Source organism: Manduca sexta, chromosome 20, assembly GCF_014839805.1.
Source record: "Manduca sexta isolate Smith_Timp_Sample1 chromosome 20, JHU_Msex_v1.0, whole genome shotgun sequence".
Lineage (NCBI taxonomy): Eukaryota > Metazoa > Arthropoda > Insecta > Lepidoptera > Sphingidae > Manduca > Manduca sexta.
Window position 1 is genome coordinate 5,902,836 of NC_051134.1, and position 15,553 is coordinate 5,918,388.

The following is a 15,553-nucleotide window of genomic DNA, read 5'->3' on the forward strand; positions in this document are numbered from 1 at the left end:
GTACAACCCACTTATACAAAACCTAGCAACAGGCACTAAAGAACAAAGCGAGCGTGATAAATTCTACACCGTAGTGTGAAATCCGCGAAACAAGTGTGGAATGGGAGAAATGTACGCGTAGAAACACGTACGGTACAATACCAGTACGTTCCGCTGCCGTGGTCCGTGTGTAACTTAAAGTTAGTTGTGTAATGTGTAAAATAGAATTTGATCGGCTGACAATGTAGGCCTTAAGGCAGAGAAATTTCGTCTATTGCAAGTTAAGCGAATTTATTGAATCTTCGTAAAATACGGCCATTGTTACATTACAGATTATATTAATAAGGTAGTAGAAACTATTACTTATGTGGTAACGGTCCAGCCTTATTTATGTGATGGTAGACCGCGTCTCAAACTGGACAGCATTGAAGAAGCTGGTGCGAGTAACCACACATCGCACATCGCGCGCCCACCGCGTCACGCTCCAAGCGTTTCTCGGTCATTATCAACGCGTCCGCACTACACAATTTTTATACCGACGCCAACAAATATTTATGCAAAAACATCAATGAATATTTATATTTATGCTTCACTCGGTAGCGGGCGACGCGCGGAGAAACGAGCGTGAAATTCCTGTCGGACACAGCGGCCGGCGCCACTCAAAACTGCGTGACCTTGTGAGTGGCGTGATCCGAGCACACGTTCAAAGACCAAATAAAAAATAAACCACTTACGTAATAAATTATCTCGGAAGTCTGTAATTACGCGTGCTATTTTGCCGGAGTTATTTATCGTAGTCGCCGGCGAAATTGTTAGGGTTGTCAGTTCAGATTGGCGATTTTATTGGACGCTTGTTAGGTCATTAACGACCGGTATCAATTTTATCTCTGCATATCGCGAATTTCTAATTTTTTCTTCCCGTGATTTACCCTGTTATATGTCTGGCTAATCTACCTAGAAATGTAACTTTCCAATGGCAATGCTACATGTAGGTTCTGTTTCGTAACATGTCGCCGTTTAACCGAAAACAAAAGGTCAGTTTTATATTTCTAAAACGCAATTGATACTTTATCAAGCCATTCAGAGTGGCGAGTAACTTTAATTAATTGGACAGATGATATTTAAAAAATTTAATAGTTTGCTTTCAATATCGTTAGCGGGATGCGAAATGAGGTGCGTCCACCTACATATAGACAGGCGTGGTACTTTCGATTTCGTGAGGCCAGTAATTAGCATGGCCTCGCCGTACGTGAGCTGCGTAACACGGAGCGGAACTAGACCGAGGGATCCGTCGCGGTTTCCGAACGTAACGTCGCGCGGGAAGGGCCGCCATTTTCACTTTCTTTTAAATTATTTGACTGTTCTAAATACAATATGCAGGTAACGCTTAGCATTACGGACGGCGGGCGGCTTGCGTCACCAGGACTTGCTGATGAAACCGCTGCGAAGAATTTCGATTTAATTAAGACTAGAGGTGTATTGCGAAAAGTAGTTTACTAACATGTAAATACATAGTTTATGTAGCAAAAAATGCAATCATTGATAAGCAAAAAATCTATTACACGTGTTTACTGTTCATCGACGTAAAACATCCTCCATTATTCTTTCCTTTGTGCTGTAGAGTAGAACAGTCAACGAAATAAAATATTATGAACATGTCTGTGTGCAAGAGAGGATTATTCATTAAAAGGAGAATTTTATAGTTATTTTTTTGGGAAAGTCTATGTTATGTAGGAAATGTAGATGAAAGAAGAATAAACTTGCCAGTCAGTCAGTTCCAAGAAGTATACAAGATTATAATAATATTCTAATTGACCTCTAGATCGGATGAATATTTATTTTACCTTTGAATCCAAAAACCCTCGTGAGACGAAATTATATCCAGGGTATTCACACATGATCTAATCTAAATCATTAATGAAGCCTGAGAATCCACATCCGATGTCTACCAAACCATGTCAAACGGAAATCAACTAAATTGTACTTGACACAGCTCTCCGTAGGATGAAGTGAGTTTCCCGCCAAAATTGTTATTCCGCGTTTTATTATGCTGGTTCCTGGAAACGTAGCGTGGATAATGATCGCTTTCAAGGGGTAACTGCTACCGTGCATACCAACCGTCATTGAGATGGTGAAAACCCATATCACTTAGAACTCACCAATGTCAACGTCCATAGATCAATTAATATGGTGTAAAATTATATGAGACTTTCGGGAAAGTGCAAAAAATGAACGAACATTAATATTTTTTTTTTATATGTCAAGGTGACCCCACAGCACCTGATGGTAAGTGGAGTAGGGTCAAATAGAATGTTGACTGAATAGAGATGATTATCCCTCGACAATCGATACAATTATGCCGGCTTGTTTGAGCCACATACATAGGCTGATCCCGGAATGCGACACACTTTATTTATTTATCTACATGCGTTTATTTAAAATTAAGTACATTACAGCGCACAACCCTGCAGCTGCATTTTGTTCTCTTTGAAAAAGCGGTACCGGCAGAAGACCTCCCAAGTTCCAAGTAGACTTTCGCTACACCGAACCATATAAGCCGGCGGTAGTGATGTGTGACAAACTATGTGAGCGTTTCCGATCAAATTCCATCACGATTGGTTCCATTCCGCTTGTACAAGTCGCGCATTTTGTGTTCTACTTCATTAGGTAGGTCTCTCATGAGAAACTTTGTGAAAAATTACTGATGACTAATGGTTAGTTGTTTATTTCGTTTAAAAGGAGTTTCATATCTGTCAGGATGATGAGCCTAGTAAATATTTGTTCTATTTTTCTAAGTTCTGAATTTGTTTATGGAAGAAAACAGAAACTTACTCGTCACGGTATTGAATCTAGGGCCTCATTTTCTGATAATAAACTACAAGATTATTAATGATTGAAAGTTTGTGCTTAAGAAATATATAATTCTTGTAATTCTATTAATAGGTGAAGAAACTTTGTAATCCTATTTAAGAACTTACGCGCACGGAAATGAGATTTGGCCTTAATGAGTTGATATAGAAGTGCAGATAAATAATATATACGTGTTAAAATATATTAAATTTGACGGTCAAATTTAGACTACGGGCCAACCACTAGTATTTATAATTGTCATTATCGCAGTCAACGATTTAATTAAATTTTATTACGATAACCAGACCACCAGAAATTGGATTACGGTTGATTTTTGTTTGTATTTATATATAAATGATCTTATATTATATTGTTTGTGAGCCCGCTATCAGAATTTTGCCGGCCTTTTGGAACTGAACTGGAACGTCGATTTATCTTAACTAGGAACAATAAGTATTAGCAGTGTTGAGATTAATACTCGGTTTACAAAAAGAATAATAAATTAAGACCTTTATTTATTCCGGGTTTATATACGTACATAGTAGCACGCCTCCATCCTAGAAGGGTAGGCGGAGAGTATGGATGATTCTGGCATACTTCTCTTCTTTCACCTTCGTCAATCTTTCCAGGCATTCCCGCCGGTTCAGGGTACTTTTGACTTGGCCTTTACTAAGAATGTCAGATATCTGTCATTCGAAGATTCGGTTCGGTTGATCCCGTCCAACTCTTTCATCCACATCCACATTCTATCCACTTTATTAAGTGTTTGATACAAAATAAAATAGTAGAAGAGATTATTATCTCTTCATCAGTCATTACACTTGATAAAGTATAGTCCATTCTAATACATACCAATATTAAACATGGTGTCCGTCTATTCCGGTTTTACGGCTAAACCACTAAATCGATGTTGATGAAATTTGGCACGGAGTAAGCACGAGGGCGACATCGATCCACACACAGAGGCGACAAAGATAGGAATAAGGAATCCGTTAGACAATCTGTAAATTGACATCCTAAGTCATTGATTCCCAAAGAAGTTCAGGTGAATCCCAGAGGTCCACGGGAGATTTGACGAGGGAGCGGGGAGTAAGGGGGAATAAAGCCAAACCACTGGACCTCAACGTAACTGACAGGAGCCAGCAAAATTTTTAAAAGGGTCTATAAAAAAACAGTTGGGAACCTCTTTCCTAAAACATCGCTGAAACGACCACAATATAAAATTTTCCACCAATTACAGTCCAAAGCAGATCCGATAACCTAACACATTAACGTACAAAATGGTAAAGACCGGCTGGTAACAGCGCGGGCGTCGCCAACCTGCTGATATCGGACGAAAACAAGTTTTTTTTATAACTTTGTTTGTCACAGTATTGACATTCGTATCGTTGTTATTTTTTTAAATTGTTGTCCATATTGTAGAATTTATAGCTGTTTCTCCACTCGGCCTGATAGTAGTACTATTCTGATACATTGTTTACTCTCGCATTTTATATAAATGGCATTGTTTGAATATATTTATCCAATACATTTAAGTTCAGTAATATCTGAGATTCGTTATGTGCCAATTAATAAGTTATTTCCAATTTTAGAGATTTTATCTCTTGAGTTATATTGGAATTATTTGTTATTAGCCAAAAGCAAACAATAATAAACCGCCTTCAAATACCACTAAAAACAAAAAAATACTTAACATTATAATTTACGGGTTACTAAGACATTATAAAGACACGAGCAATATAATTTTCTTTTGTTATTTGCATTATTATGTTTATATGCACATTAAATTAAATTTACTGTCCCTAATTTAAATTGCTAGGCTAAGATAAGTAAATACACGAATAATATCAGCCATGTATGACTGTCCCACTGCTGAGCACGGGCCTCCTCTACTACTAAGAGAGGGATTAGGCCTTAGTCCACCACGCGGGCCTAGTGCCGATTGATAACTTCACACACCCTGGAAATTCCTAGAGAATTTCTCAGGTCTGCAGGTTTCTTCACGATGTTTTCGTACAAGCGATAATTCACAAAGAATACACACATTTTTTTTAAAGTCGGTGGATTGTGCCCTTGCGTTTTGAACCTGCGGACATTCGGGCTTCAAACTAGACTATCGCCGATTTTTAATACACGAATATTGAATTTAACATCACCTTAAAAAAGATTGTGTCAAAGTCTTAGGTGTGTACGTTTCCTCATTTTTTCTCTTCACAGTAATACGGCCCACACAATAAATAAGAGTTATTGATCACATATTTTTTAAGATAAAAATCGTTTAATAAATTATACATTCGTATCTAATGAAAGATTTATATTGAAGTTATAATTGATATTTATACGCGATTAATAGCATTGTAAATGTCAGTTGGAAAAGATTTTTTTAACGCTATGCCGTTAGTATGTGAAGGACATTGTAGTCAGTACTGGGCATTATCTACTAATATATAGAGTTGGTTTGTTTAAACACGCTAATCTAATAAGCATTATTCCTGAGTGCTATAGACTATTTTTATCCCGGAAAAACTTTTTACACAGCCAAACGCTAGTTATATATAAAAATGTCAGGAGAGCGTCGTGAAGTATAATGCAATATAATCTACACGTGCTGCATTAAGACTAGTGTACAGTGTACAGTGCGGATGCTGTCGCTCGCCAGTACCTACGGCAAACCATGGCATCTGCAACGGAGTGGTCGAGTGTAGTCCATAGGATTTCCATGTTTGTTCTCAGTGCAATAGTGCCTTCATGCGCAAATAAACTACTACTAGTATATTGGTAACTCAAAGTTGGTTTACTTTAGAATAGCCAGCCATAACGCGTCAGCAAAACAATTGCTGACAAACAATAGAAACCAACACACTATAGTCCACAAGTCATTGCATTTGTGACCCCTGTAACCGTGGGACAGGGTCCGCACACAAAAAAACCAAATAAAAAACCCAACAAACGGCCAACTTCATTACATAATTACCATTGTAATACATGTCAATATGTAATTTGCCAGTCAGTCACCCGGCTTTGTTTTTGACATCGGCCGAGTGTCACGGTCGCTGCGATCCCGCGATATGTCCGGAGATATGACCGATATATTTATGTTTTATTTACAATGGGTTTGGCGCGTCCGGATTTGGCATTTAGCTCTGTCCGGTTTGCGGTGTCCGGGTGCGGCAAAAAAGCGATAACAAAAAGTTATATTTATCGCGTAGGATGTCACTTTGTGTATGGTGATATAATATTAATGTTTGTATGATGCATGGCGATATATTTCTTTATGATTGTTACTAAAATGTACCCAATTTATGTAAGAATTTCCCGCGTCTGCGCCCTGATTTTCCGAAACAAATTTGATAATCGCATAGATAGATAGAGATTCCTCCCGATCAAATTTTAAAACTATATTAAAGTGTTTGTATTAGTGTATAATAGAATTCATAAGTACTATAACCACTGTATACACTCACGTATACCCACATATTCCCTCAGCTTGTCGCTATGCCGAAAATAATCAACCTAGGTTTCGAACCTAGGTTGATTTTTTTAATGTCCTGAACCTATTTTTTAGTGTCCTAACATTAAAAAAAAAGCTACTAAACCAGCGAGACGATCTTCCATCCACAAAAACATTTGTCACAACAAAAACTGAACTTGAAAGTAAATTTAGGTTCTATTAACCACTTGTACCGAGAAATCGAAAAAAACAAACTAGGTCAGCTAACGATTTCTTCCGATCATTGTCATTCAATCATTCTTTAAAATAGACCATTCGTTTCGTTCATTCAACTGCATCATTGTTGTCTGTTGACAATATTACTAACATTTATTTCAATACGTTTGACATTTTACATTGTTTAAATTTGATTTGCCTAATTTAATACCTCCAATACAACAACCAATATAATAAAATCAATTTCAGTATAGATTTTAGATGGCGGTGGTCTAAAGCTAGCTTGTAAAGCAATGCCACAACCACTCTATAAATTGTGTAGAATATGCTCGCAAACTAGGGGTCATGACATTGCTAACAGCACAGAGAACAAAAAAAAGGAAGGATTTTTAAGGCTCTCTAACCGCCATTTTAAATGAACAATCCTAATGGATTATTCTATCTATCTAAAAAATTATCAATCAGATTTTTTTTTACATGCTTACAAATGTTATTGTAGGTAATTGGTTCATTCTCAAAATCGGAATGAAAGAGATCGGGACATTTTCATACATCAGAGTTGAATCTACAGTGACTTCTAAACCCTAATTCTAAGCGTGAAACTGAGCCACGTATGTCCATTACTGGATCAAGGGTGGCCCTTGGAAGGAGAAGGTCCAGCGCAAGGGCAGCTTCGCCGTGAGTGCGTCGCATACTAACAGGGTCCCTCTGAGCCAACGCACTTGGCACCGACGGATCCTCACGACCTCCGATGTGGAGCACGACTTTTATTATACTAAGTTTTTAGATTGTTAAAGACAACTTAATATAACACTCTCTATAAAATATAAATAATATTAGCTTTGTATTTCATACTGTCCCACTGTTGGGCACGGGCTTCCTCTAGTACTAAGAGAGATTAGGCCTTAGTTTACCACGCTGGCCTATTACGGATTGATAGACTTTTCTAATCTATGCTCCCAAATAAATGGTAATAAATAAGTACTATCTACATTAACTGTTAAAATTTCTTAGTTGAAAGTTGTGGAAAAGACGCTTATAACTATACGGATAATGTCGGTGATGAGTGATACCTCATGCCTAAACAACGCTCGTAAATACCGCGTATGTGACGAAAGTCAAATTGAGACTGTTACATAACATTTTGCATTTTCTTCAGATCGAACTCTTCTCAATATCATTTTTTGTCACTTCGCGATAACAGTGTCAGTCACGCAATATTGTACTATCCCTGATGATGACTTACGAAGCATCGTTTCGAAAGAATCTAATTGAATAATGTTTTTAAAACTATTTATTTTTGGAAGGAATACAATTTCTCTGTTTATGCAATATTTTTCATTGATACTCGTATTGGTCATAGCGTTATGTTATATAGCCATAAAAAAAAAATGGCCCTAAGGCTAAAATAATTATTCAATTCGAACCAGGAGTTCCTGAGAATAGCGCTGTCAAATAAACAAACTCTCCAGCTTTATATAATAGTTTACATTGTTCAAATAGAAAAGTAATAAACAATTATATTTTAGTGATTTTTCGAAGCAACTGCCGTATGTCGATCAATAATATCATCCAAGAATAAAGGATAAGATAAGATAAATATTTTCCATCAGGCACAGATGAACATTTAAGTTTATACAAGTGTTAATATTATAAGTCGCAATTAATACGTCATAATAGTCGGTATTTACGTGGATTAAAATAAAAAACACACGAAATTAATTATCGAAAATAATTTAATCTCTAAGTGATATAATATCAGCAACACGTCGATAATTGCGTACTTTCACTTTGATACGGCGGACCAAGGTCAGTCCAGATGCAGAGATAGGGTTGACGAGTTTTCAAAATATATATTGAAGTCAATTAAATGTTAAGAAAATGTAAATGGCACCGATAATGATTAATTGTTATTAAACTTGTTAAAAACACGTTTGCATTTTCATGTTTATTAACAGAAAATAAATACATTTAAACTTTATTATGGCCTCACGTCAAACATTTCGTTTTATAAACAGACTCTGATATTCTGGGCAGTATTATTACCAAAAAGCAATATGCTAGTAAATACAAATTTTTGTTCACCGATAATATCAAAACGAGCCCCTTCAACAATTAAATACACCTGATCACTTGATTATTTGTTATTTTTATTGACCATTAATACATAATAAAAAATATTATTTATAGCAGAACTGGCAACCCTAACCAACACGATTATGTTTTTTGTTCGACAAGGTCACTCCACGGTGTCGCCGTGACATTTGCCACGTAAAATCTATTTATTTGCGTTTCAAAATAATCACGAGACGCAATGGTCCGACGCGCGGGTTAAATATACAATAGCAGATGATACACAGGATTCAGGAATTGGGTGCTTAGTTATTTTAGTACCAATATCGTGGCAGTAGAATTGTGGTGAGAAGGGTGCAGGTTCGAGCCACAGGATTATGTTGGCTTTTGCAATGCCTAGATACTGCTAGGCAAGGCACGAAAATTAGCACTACAAAAGGAAGCGAACCAGAAGGTGGTAGTAATAGCACCCTAATGAATTTTTCAAGGATATTTTCTTTTGCGGGTGGTAGGATATATTTTATATTCGCCCGGATAGTGACCACCGTACACATGTTAAAGCCCGCCATAGCGGCCCACGAAAGTGTGACGCATTCTAGGATCAGCCTGTATATATCTGACTCCAACAGGCCGGCATAATTGTGTCGACTGTCGAAGAATAATCATCTTTCGACATTCTTTTGGACACTCCACTTACCACCAGGTGCAGTGGGTGACTCTGTCGTGCACTCATAAAATAAATTGTAGAAAATAACAGATGAACCATATATCATTGTATTCCACGGCACATGTGGCGTCATGATGCGCCTATCTGCTGCCGATAAGATACCCGGCTTGTGCTAAATGTGTCGTGTCAAGGCTCCATGTTGCGCAACACTTGTCACACTTTGCAAAACCAGTTTTTTGTATGTATGATTTTCGTTTGTTTTACTTTCGCGACATTTTTGACGGGTATTATCGGAGGTCAATACTCCAATTCTGTAAAGTTGGCAGACTTTTTAATATTGTGGGTATTTATCTCTGGTGATCGCTCACAACTAAATAATCGGCTTGCTTGATAGCTGATTATAAATAAAACATCTTTACCTTACATAACAGTTTTCCATTTTTATAATCAAGCGAATATACAAACTCACAAGCTAGTTTCCGACTAAAGAGGTAGAAAACAAAATTATCTATCCAATGGTACACGATTTAAATATGTGGAATGTGAAATGGCTCAGTTATGAATTGTTAAACATTGTGCGGCGGATCGTACGGGCCATCGCACACGAGGCCGCGACGAGCGGCGGCGACATTGAGCGGTTTCAAAACGCATCGTGCGTCCCACATACCCGTCGCATCCGGCACCAACGTGGAAAATGTTTCACTTGTTTAATATCAAGGATTTTGGACTCACGATCCTATCAAAACGCGAGCAAGATTCTCATACAAATTTCGGTGAGGATGTTTTTGTTTTCTAGAGCTGAATGACGAGACGAGCGTCATTCGACTGATGTTTAGGGCCACGCTCTCTTATCGATAGTAACAAGACCTCACACCATACAGAACAAATGAACTACAAAGCACTATCTAAAAATTACCCCTATACCCTGTGATAGCCAGTGTATCTATTTTGAGCCAAATCAAATTTGACTTAAATACAATCCAATGCTACAAATTAACACAGTTTGTTTGACTGAGTTATCAAACCCAAAGTATTGACATATGAGCCACGTAATTTCCATTGAAGTTGCTACTGGTGTTATAGCGAAAAATGAAGCGCTGTCAGTCAAACCGAGAGCATGATAACAACGCGCTAAAATTACACCGGTTCAAGGAATTTCATATAACAATGTTAGGATAACACTGCACGAGTACATATTGCTGAATCTGAGTTTATTTTCCACGAAAATTGGAACGTAAAACAGATCTCGTTATGTGATATTTTCGTTCACTTCAATTGTTTTTTACAAAACGTAAAGGTAACAGATATACTTGATAATATTTTTTTTACTTTATTTACTTTAATATCAGCGTAGAGTATTGATTTTAATATTTTCACAGAGCGCTAAAATGTATAATGTGAATGAGCTCTAAGGACATGAAATTAATTCACATGTTGTTAGCAGAATCATATGTTGAGTTATAACTTAGTACAAAACACAAATACATACCAAGGTAAGACCCCTATACTCGTCAAAGTTGGCAACAAAACGATATTAAAAAAATACCGTGTCACGCTGCATTAAAAGATTGTCGTTCGGCCATGACAACTATTTATGTAAAGCCTATATTTAAGTAAATAAAACACAAGAATCTTCGAATAAGTAGCATGTTTGTTGCGCATGAGCCACGCGTGTCTATGATAAATCGATGATTTGACGCGTGAAAATCGATTCCAGGTTTGGGGATTTTTTAAATGTTATCGGGTTATTTAGAAATCGAAAGATTTTTATGATAGTAATAACTAGAAGACTATGTAGCAACCTACAAAACATATTTTTACAGTTGTACTCTGCTTACCAAACCCTACTCTTTGTAACAAATCGATTCTTCATGAATCAAAATCGATTCTGTTATAAAAATCGATTTATGAATCCAAAGTTACATCTCTAAACAATAGCTCAAAGGCTGTTTCGCGGGTATTTGAGGCGCGATTCGTTATCACCGCATATTTCATTTATCAGTCTTCGCAACTTTGTCAGTCTTTACTGATATTTAGTTACTTGGAACGATATCGCACTGTGCAGTGATTCTATAATGCTTGCCAGTGGCCATATAACCCGATTCCTACCGGCTTCCCTTTTGTAATTCATTTAATATCAATTTATTAATAGAACGGTTTGCAGACGCATACACGCATATTAATACCTACGTTGATGTTGTTCCCTTTCGGAAAAATTCACCCTTTGCTACTGATGCTAATACTATCTGCTAATGATAATAGTCTTTGTAGAATATATTTTCAGAATAGTTTTATGTTTTATTGACCTTGCACGGGAGTGGATGACTCCTACATCGATCACAAAAATAGAGAATCTCAGTAATTTATGTAAACGTTGAAACGTATACTGATCAATCTAGTTTTTTTTAACAGGGGCACGACAATGCGACTTCACTGCACCTGATGGTAAGTGGAGTGGGGATAATAGAATGTCGACTGATGACAGATGATAACCCCTCGGGAGTCGACAGAATTAGTCCGGCCTGTTGGAACTAGATTTGCACAGGCTGATCCCGGAACGCGACACACTTACATAGGTCACTATGGCGGGTTTTTAACACCTTGTGTACGGTGGTTGCTATCCGAGCGGATATGTCCTACCAACAGCAAAAACATTGACCAATATAGTTTATTTACCCATCAGAGAAGTCTTCTCGTCAGTGGAAAATAAATTTCAATTGCAATCTATCTAATAAGGTGCAGTGTACATTCTTTGCCTAAAAAAATACCAAGTTACGCCCTTTTCATTTCTCGCGCCATTCTTTATCAGCTCTTAAAGCTTATTGATATGGATGCAATCAATTACAAACGGCAATTAATCTATTATAACCGATCATTAAATGATTGTCATTTTGTAAACTTATGTAAATAAACCTGATGAAATCTTATCTACACTATTATGAGCTTTAGTTTGTTTGTCGGGGGTAAAGTTTGAAACTAATGAAATATTTCTAGTTTTGGTAATAGAAAGTAACTGTCCCTGGTGTACATATGTTTGTATGGGCTGATAATGTAGGATACATAGCAGTTAAAATACATTTATATTTGATGGAAGTACAATTTAATTCATTTTTGATTACTCCTAAAGACCAAATTTGGAATATAATTGGTTTTAAAAGCAAACGCATTAGCCTAGTTAAACTCTAGATCATTTGGAAGATTGCGACGCTTGACGTTTCCATATATTACTAGTCTTCCATCTTTCATCTGATTAGGGGAAATCCCTTACCATAAACACGATAATTGATCAATAATGAATGACGTCACGACTCACGCGGATTCGCCTTCTTATCTATTAACAACTAATCAATTTACCAATGACTAATGACTGCACGTGCCAATATTGTTCTCTGTTCTGCCAACCTAGACTACGTCAGTTTATATTCCAAAACTGATATTTGGGTTTGGATTTATGTCATGAGAATATTGTACCGAGCATTCACTGGTGATGCTTTAAACCATTGCCAGTTTCATAGCACAGTGTTTCTAGGAAACTAATTGACGTTTGCGCGACTCCTTAGTTTCTATACAAGGATAAAAGCGTGTAAGAATTAGTTTCGTTTAAAAAAACCCTGTTTAATATGTTAATCTACAATTAGCTGTAGATTGGGCGTTATCTAATACTTATTGCGCATTTACTGATAGTTGAAATCAAAATACTAATATCCACGTAGACAAGCTGACTATCATTCGCAATGATATAAATAATCGCAATGAACACGAAACTAAACAAACAACTGGTGTGCATAGTAGACTTACTTATTAGACTTAGAGACCATGAAAAGACCTACAAACTTATGTTGAAGGCCATTCGTGCAATATATTTAGATGCGAACAAACTAGGTAACAGCCGCGATAGCCTAGTTGGTTGTGGAACACGGACTGCCAAGATGTATGTGCGCAGGTTCAAGTTTTTTCTAAAATTATGTGTATTTTTGTGAATTATCGCTTGCTTAAACGGTGAAGGAATTAATCGTGAAGAAACCTTCATATCAGAGAAATTCTTTATAGAAATTTTGAAGGTGTGCGAAGTCTACTAATTCACACTAGGCCGGCGTGTTGGACTAAGGCCTAATTCTTGTCAGTAGTAGAGCAGACCCTTGCCCAACAGCGGGAAAGTATATTCAGGGCTGATATAACCTAAACTGTATTTCACTCAGAATTGTTACTTGCTTTCCTTCCAGTATGTGAGTAACAGAATGAAAACACTTTGTACTGGCTAACACTTCAAAAGTACACCTAAAAATGATGATAATTGTGATAATCACACGATAAAATATAAATCGTGCGCTATATAGTTACATTTGCCGGTGATTTACGCAAAATGGTGTTTAATAGTATTATAATAATGCTGTATTTGCACAACAAAAGCGTACAGCAGTTACGTACACAATAAACCAACAGAAATAATAATTCTTGTTTATATTATATATAGCTCTTTCATATTAATGAATTGTTTACGTCAGTGAAAGAATAAATTGCGATGTTTGCATTGTTTATGCGGTACTATTCAATGTATGCTAATTTTATAATGCTCGAAGCTTATTTTTTGTTTTACAATTATTTAGTTGTCTTATTGGCCTATTGGCAGCATTTTCGTTATAAACTGGTATTTCTGCTTTCAATTTCCACCTTATGTATAATAAAAAAGTGGAATTTTCTTGCTTATAAAAACAAAGCCCAATTAAGTGCTATGTTTATCGTTCCCGAAATGACGAAACACCTCCCAACATACCTGAGATTGGAACTATAATGATATGAAAGGGCGATTTGAACTCTCAATTTACTACCAAGGTCAGTTTCAGAAACCTTCCAATATTTAATTTAGTTTAAAGTATAAAAAATCTTTACAGCCTTTCATAAACAATATTAATATTAAATCTACAGATTTTATAATATTAGAAACATTGAAAGTCGTTAAACAGAAGTCAACGTTTAAATGAATGTGAATTATTATAACCGTGGATAATTTAAAAATCGATTCCACATCTGATTACTCAATGAAACGTGGCGCGATATGAATAATGGCGTTTCGAAAAAGTAAAATAATACCTGCCCATTATAATATCCCGCTGATAGTTGTAGCTGTAGTCACACCATTGTTGAAAGGACATTTTGTACCCTTCGTAGTTGTAATTTATTTCACTGTTTATAGGTATTTGTTGAAATTACCTTCGATAAAATCAATCCCTCAAGTAAATTTTAAGATTTGATGTACGAGCAATATTTTTTTTTAAGTTAGACGTGCTTTCTCAAAGTTTAATTAAACTCAGATCTTAGTTGTCGCAGTCTTATCCCTACAAAGCATACAGCTGTAAAACAATGTCTTATTGTGCGCTTCAAAATTAAAAACTTGGCACAAAATGGGTTTAAATGTAGGTTAAGAACGTTTACATAAACGAGCCAGTAACTACAAAATGGCGGTAAAGAAATTAATAGCACAAAAGACCTTACGAGTGTAATGCTAAAAAATTCGATTTAAAATGAGGTCAGATCTGAGAATTTTTGGTTAATTATATTTTAGGTAAATACTCGATTTAATCGCGTACATTAAAAATATAATTTGGTAATTTTAACAGGTTTTTGTGGTCGCGTCAAATTCGGACAAAATGTCCGTTTATACTCTAAAATTTCTTTCGAGGACTTTTGGGCCCAGTGAGAGTATTTTACATATTGTTTCATCTATTATATCAAGAATAGGTACTTATGGCTACAACAAAACATGCATTGACTACCGATGCACATGTCTTTGCACGAGAGCGATGAAAACAATTTGTTCGTTGCGTCACCCGACAGTCGCAGTCGTCAGTCGCCAGTCGCATACCACTACATGCATCACTTGTTAATCGAAAACGTCATGTTGCGTTGCATAGAAACAGAAAAATACACGTCGAATTGATAACCTCTTCCTTTCTTGAAGTCGGTTAAAAAAAGATAAATTTTTGATTGTTGTTTTAGTATTAAAACAAATCTACCCACAAATTAAAATTATGGTTAAAGTTCTAAAACAATTTTTTTTTGGTTTATCTGTTGAGTTAGAGCGGTATACGCAGGCGCTATTACCACTTGTTGCAGCATTTCTAGAAGTTTCGGCGGTAATCCGCTGTTTATCGCATTGATAATGATAATTATGACTTTAATGAAGAAAAATTGGATTTTATACTTGTGTCTTGTAAAGTTTGCCGCGATAGAAAAATGCGGCAGTCTATGATAATGCGCGCCGGTAGTGATCAATCTTTTCGGCCGCGTTGATAGCTGCGGACATGAGTTGTTCTGAT

The 15,553-nt window shown here is 36.4% G+C and overlaps 1 protein-coding gene across 4 annotated transcripts in view; it reads right to left on the reverse strand.

Moving 5' to 3' along the window:
- The window catches only part of LOC115443534 (terminal nucleotidyltransferase 5C), a 197,414-nt gene that overhangs the window by 14,811 nt on the left and 167,050 nt on the right, over positions 1-15,553 (reverse strand). The window lies entirely within an intron of this gene.